This window comes from Ambystoma mexicanum, chromosome 14 (assembly GCF_040938575.1).
Source record: "Ambystoma mexicanum isolate Mex_15411 chromosome 14, UKY_AmexF1_1, whole genome shotgun sequence".
Classification (NCBI taxonomy): Eukaryota; Metazoa; Chordata; class Amphibia; order Caudata; family Ambystomatidae; genus Ambystoma; species Ambystoma mexicanum.
In genome coordinates this window covers 365,545,907-365,552,246 of record NC_090940.1, presented here as the reverse complement: position 1 = coordinate 365,552,246, position 6,340 = coordinate 365,545,907, and the positions used below count along the sequence as shown (strand labels likewise).

The 6,340-nt window shown below is 42.6% G+C and overlaps 1 long non-coding RNA gene across 1 annotated transcript; it reads left to right on the top strand.

Annotated features, from left to right (window-relative positions):
• Positions 1-2,118: 2,118 nt before the first annotated feature.
• Positions 2,119-2,860, top strand: LOC138527297 (uncharacterized). Its single transcript, XR_011283869.1, has 3 exons — positions 2,119-2,198; positions 2,282-2,321; positions 2,430-2,860. It is a non-coding gene; the product is annotated as an uncharacterized lncRNA (long non-coding RNA).
• The last annotated feature ends 3,480 nt before the right edge of the window (positions 2,861-6,340 follow it).

The following is a 6,340-nucleotide window of genomic DNA, read 5'->3' as shown; positions in this document are numbered from 1 at the left end:
CAACAGTGCACAGGATCATTTCTCCAACACATTTTCATGATGCCTTTTTGCACAATATATGTCAGTATAAAACATTTTCACATTGGCTGTGCCCATACATATCCATGCTGACTGCACCATCATACCCTATTATTCCCATATAGGAACATACTCATTTTTGCTTTGCGCATAATGCCATTAATAATACCATATGAAAACATGTCCATGTTTGTTCTCCCACTATATGGCAGTATCCCCATGTAAGAACATACTCCCGTATGAAAACATGTCCAAACTGGCTGTACTAAAATGCCAGTCAAGCTCCGTTAAAACACTTATCATGTTTGCTTCATCAAAGTTTTCTAATACAAAATGTCACCCTACAATAAGACATTAGTAGACTGGTTGCATAAAAGTGATTTTCATGCTTCATAATAACACTTATGATGCTTGCTTTTCCAAAGATGCCCAAATAAAATGTCATACCACAAGAAAAAATGACTAGACTGGCTGCATTGACATGCAAGTCTAGCTACATAATAACATGTATGCTTGTTTTACCAGAGATGCCTAATGCCAAATGTCATGCCACAGTAAGAATAATACCACTGATCCTGCTTGCTTTATCAAAGATGCCCAATATAAAATGTCATGCATCAGCAAGAAATGACTAGATTGGTTGCATAAAAAATGCCAGTCTTCCTTCCTAATAACACTTATCATGTTTGCTTCATCAAAGATGTCTAATACAAAATGTCACCCTACAATAAGAAATTAGTAGACTGGTTGCATAAAAGTGATGTTCTTGCTTCATAATAACACTTATCATGCTTGCTTTTCCAAAGATGCCCAAATAAAATGTCATACAACAAGAAAAAATGACTAGACTGGCTGCATTGACATGCAAGTCTAGCTAAATAATAACATGTATGCTTGTTATACGGAGATGCCTAATGCCAAATGTCATGCCACAGTAAGAATAATACCACTGATCCTGCTTGCTTAATCAAAGATGCCCAATATAAAATGTCATGCATCAGTAAGAAATGACTAGATTGGTTGCATAAAAAATGCCAGTCTTACTTCGTAATAACACTTATCATGTTTGCTTTACCAACGATGTGCAATACAAAATGTCATACCACAATACGAAATGGCTAGTCTGGCTGCATTGATATGCCAGTCTAGCTATATATTAACACTTATCATGCTTGCATTATCAAAGATGCCCAATGCAACATTTCATGCCACAGAAAGAATAATACTGCTGATCATACTTGCAATATCAAAGCTGTCCAATATAAAATGTCATACCACAATAAGAAATGGCAAGACTGGCTGCATTCAAATGCAAGTCTAGCTACATAATAACACTTATCATGCTTGCTTTATCAGCCATGCCCAGTAAAACATGCTATGCCTGCTCCATGGTACGCCAGAGCCTTGCACTGAGACATAGGGCCTCATTACGAGTGTGCCGCTCTGGTAACACCGGTTCTGGTAAGCCTACCGGCACCGTTGTTACCGGACCAGCACACTACGAGTCTGCCTGCCAGAGTTGCTGAGCCCAGCAGGTCTGCCCTGCCAGGCACAGCAACCACGGTAAGCAGACCATAACAGAGGCACCAGCAATATTATTTACAGTGCCTGTGCCTCCGTGTTTACGGTTTTGGTCATTCCGCTCTAAGTTACCTTATGCATTTTTTGAATTTTCTAAAGATTAGCACATCAACATTAGCACGCTGTGATCAGACACACATGCAAGTTGCCAGTCCACCCATTCTTTTTAGGAAACAATGCACTTAGTTACGAACCTTACATAGTGTTGACAGTGAGGAATATCAGGTCTACATATTTATTTGGGAACTCATTTCAGTTCAGTGCATAAGCATATGGTTACACTCAAGCAACGGCTTTCATTTGTACACAACGTCAGGATCTACACTGACGTTTATCTTCTATACCTCCGTATAGAGAGTACTCTGCGACACAGCTTTCATTTTTTAAACTTTAACACACTTTATTCCTTATTTTTCATCCTTTTCCTGTTCCCCTGTTACTATGGGGATACGGGACACGAGGCGCTGGAACGTCGGCACGCATGCTGCCGTTCCGTTATGCCTCATCAGATCGTCATAGCAACAAGTATACAACACCATGGCTGCGATAAGCGCGCTTGCAAGCAGCTCTAGTTTTCGAGTAGATACAGCAGCGTTAAGGTAAGAGTTGGGACTAGCCTTAGAAAGTTGAGCACGCTCACGCAGAGTGAGAAAGTTAGTTACTGATGCCTATTTTTTCACAGCTAGCAAACAGGAGGAAGCAGCAACCTCACAGAATGTAAGGTAAAATGGCGTACAAGTGAACTTTTGCAATGTAGTGTTTTCACTTACACGGCTAGGCAACGTGCATACAGTTATGACTATCTCTTGCTCTCTTCTCTATTTTTTCAGGACGTTTGGAAACCCAGCTATAAGGCTAACAGCAGCATACATACTACTCCTAATCAAATGACAATTTAAATTTGAAAATGTTGAACTTTAATATTTATGTTAGCATCTGGCTTTCCTTTTTTCTTTTCCTTCTCAACCTTATTGAAAATCTCATATGGACACATCTGGTATGCACTGGTTGCTTTATATTAATCTTTTTCATGTTGTACACTTCGTGTGGATTCATTTCTATTGAATTTGTTATGCAATGTATATCTTGGTACAGCTTAAGCCCTGAGGAAGTAGAATAGCTCTGAAATGCATAGGCACAAACATTCAACTATGCTTAGTCTTAGGAATTGCTTCCTATAGCAACTTCTGCAAATTCTGCATATTTTGAAAGAAATTTGTGAAAATCATACAAATAAAAAAAAGCATTGGTTTTAACCGACAAAGAACTCTGAGAACTATCTAAGTGTTGTAATTGAGTTTCAAAATAAGTATATTAAAAATAACTGGAAAAAATACAAAGCTCATATTGAGCCACCGTGAGAGCACCGGCTTCTTTTTCGAGATTTTTGCAATTTTGGGTCCAGGTGTCAAGGAACCATCACATGGCCCGGCAGCTCCACTCACAAATACCTAAGTCTTTATGAAAAGAATATAACATAAAACAAAATGGTGGTGCCCACCTCTTCCTGCCTGTTTGGTGCCTCTGTGTTCCCCATTCCAATTGAGTCCTATTGGACTCAAATGGGAATGGGGAATTACATTTACCGGCGCCTGACTTCCCGGAACACCAGGGTCATAATCCCCCGGTGATTCGGGCAAGCCAGGCACCAGTAAATATTGCAAGTCCGGCAGCAACATGCCGGTTTTACCGGCACGGTTACCGCCGGATTTGTAATGAGGCACATAATAACATTAATGATGAATGTGATTATGTGTGATTTCAAGGCGCTGGGGAGTCCAGGGGGCAGAGGTGTGACAGGAGCTGGAGTCCCAGGCTACAGGCATGGTATTTTTTATTTTGCATAGATGCCAAAGAATAACTGCCATGCCTTCCCCCTGAGGCCCTGAGCACCTCACAGGCACACATTAATATTGTGCGTCATAGGTGTTGGGGGCCCAGTCATGATATTTGTTACTGGCAAATGGCATTCATTTCCTCATTGCCCTCCAGTACCTCACATGAACAGATAATCAATTGTGTGTACATGCGGGGCACTGGGATGCTTAGGGCTTAGGCTTGACATTGCATGTGAGGTGCTAGGAATCAGAGCAGACTGGGCTGGCATTTTTTACTGGCCATACCCAGTAAAAAATGCCATGTCTGCCCCCTGGGCCCCATTGCCTCACATGCACACGATGAATGTGATTGTGTGTATGCGAGGTGCTGGGGGGCACTGGGGGCAATCATGTTTTTTTTACTGGACATCTATCATAGATGCCCAGTAGAAAAATTAGATGCCTGCCCCCTGGGTCCAGGGCTCCTCATACATGCACACAATCAATGTGGTTATGTGTGCATGTCAGTCAGCACAGGTCCATGGGGTGGGGGATGGTATTATTTACTGGACATTTACCATTGATGTCCAGTAAAGAAATCCCATGCCTGTCCCCTGGGCCCCGCAGCACCAAACACATGCACACAATCAACATGATGAGTTGTGTATGTACGGTGCTTGTGTGCCCAGTGAGGCAGGCTTGTTATTTTTGACAACGCATCTACAATAGATGTCCAGTAAAAAAATGTCCACTGGGCCCCACAGTGCCAAACACACACAAACACACACACACAATCAAAGTGAATATATGTGTATGAAATGTTCTGGGGGGGGCAGGAGAGCAGGTATGGTATTTTCTACTAGACATATATCATAGATGTACAGTAAAAACATACCATCCCTGTCCCCTTTGCCCCAAAGCACCTCAGACGGAGAGTTGATTTTGGCTAGTGGGAAGGGGGATTGTGCAAGAAAAGGAAGTTTCAAAATGTGTTTGTTGTACAAACCTCCTACCCCCACTTGGCAAATTCAGCTCAGACAAGCACAAACAAACACACACACACACACACACACTTACACAACATACACACAGCAAGCACTTGGTGTCTCATTCACACGAGCACCCATCATGCACTCACACATAACACACGCATACAGCATCCATACACATATTTAAAAAAATAAAAATGAACATCCAAACGCACACATTTAGACAACATACCCACTGCAAGCGGTAATGAAGGCATGGTATCAAAGTAAGGCAGACACATGTGATCACAGTTCAAGGGTGTTTATTGAACTTTATCAGGGGTGTGAAAAACACCTTTCTAGACCTAAATCTAAGATGGGAGCAAGATACGCCCATCAAATAATAATAAAACAGTCCTAGTGGAGTCTAGTCAAATAAAAAGTGCCTATACTAAAAAAACAATCCTTACCGCTATGCTACAAATAGTGTGAGATAAGGTTCACAAAAAGAAAGAAGTGTTCACAAAATAATAGCTCATGATGTTTAGTTCGTTTGCCTCCCTTCCCCATGTTTTTAGCACGGGACAAGGTGGGTCACTCAACCACAGCACACTCTTGGGCTTCTTCGGCACAAGGTCACAGTTCCTTTAACCAACATCAGTGCCTTCTGTGCCCAAGTCTCTTTTGTTCAAAGTCTCTTGCCTCAGAGGTCCTGATGTACCAGTAACAAAAAAGAAAAGCTCCTTTTCAAATATTCAAGTTGGCTGATTCACTCTTCCCCCTGGCCTGGATCCCCCTCAGCCGGGCTCAGATCCTATTTTCACAACTAGCTTCCCTCAGTCAGGCTCAGACCATTTTAATTTGCAGGCATCTCTCAGTCAGGTTCACATTTGCTACAGCAATATTTTCTCGGGCGTGTTACTCTTCACCCAGCATCCCCCTCTTGTGTTTCAGACCCCTTTCCTACAATTATCCCCCCTCAGCTGGGCTTAGACCAATTTCAGTTTACAGACAATCGAAGACTTTCTAATTTGCACAGGATTCAACTTAACCCGCTGCAGGACCACTTCGATTTCATAGTTCAGTCATTTTTACACACTCAGTGGGGTACCAAACAGAGAGCTTCGAGTGAGCACCCATGTGGCGCCAGACCGCTCTGTATCTGGTACCTATTTTGGTTTCATAAAGTTCAATTGTTTTTAAGTTCTATTCCTTCATACAATATTGCTGCTTGCAACCTTGAGCATAACACAGTCTGGTCTGCTATCAGTTTCTCTAACTCACCAGCTGTGCTGAACTTGCTGGTGTTGCTTTGCTGGGAGAGTCAAGGACAGTAACATGGTCACAATCGCTTCTCCCCACCTTGGCTATCATTGCGGATGGCCCAGTGTAACCTTGACAAACACTACACTATTCAGCTGCTGCAATCCCGGTATTATGTTTCTTTTCCTTGAGGCTTCTCGAGAGTCGCAGTCTTTTGCTGAAAAGGGCAAGGGTAATACCTTCCTTGTCGTCCTCTCTGATCTTGCCGCCTTTCTCCTCTGTTTTAACTGCCATCTCAGAATTGCTGCTTCCTCGTGCAGTTTGCCTTGCTCAGAGTTAATGTTGATGTTAAAGTACATTTGTACCATGCACTATAACCACCGGAGTGGTCCCCTGGCACTCTTTGTGCATTTGTTCTCTACCTTTCATCTGTGTGGGGAAGTGTAATGAAAGTCAGATGTGTGTAAATATCAGTAATTGCCTGACTCTGCCTGACCCTTGCGTTGGGACATGTCAGGTATACGGCTCTGGTGTTAGTCCATTGTTGCTCACGATTAACTGTCTGTGAGAAAGTGTTTGTGTCGGAAAGGGGGCAGGGGTGAGTTTCTAGGTATCCTACCTGGTAGGATGGGGAAAAGGTTTCATAAGAAAGGGGAACCGCGCCTCAACCTTCAGTGTCCCACTTCCACTCCC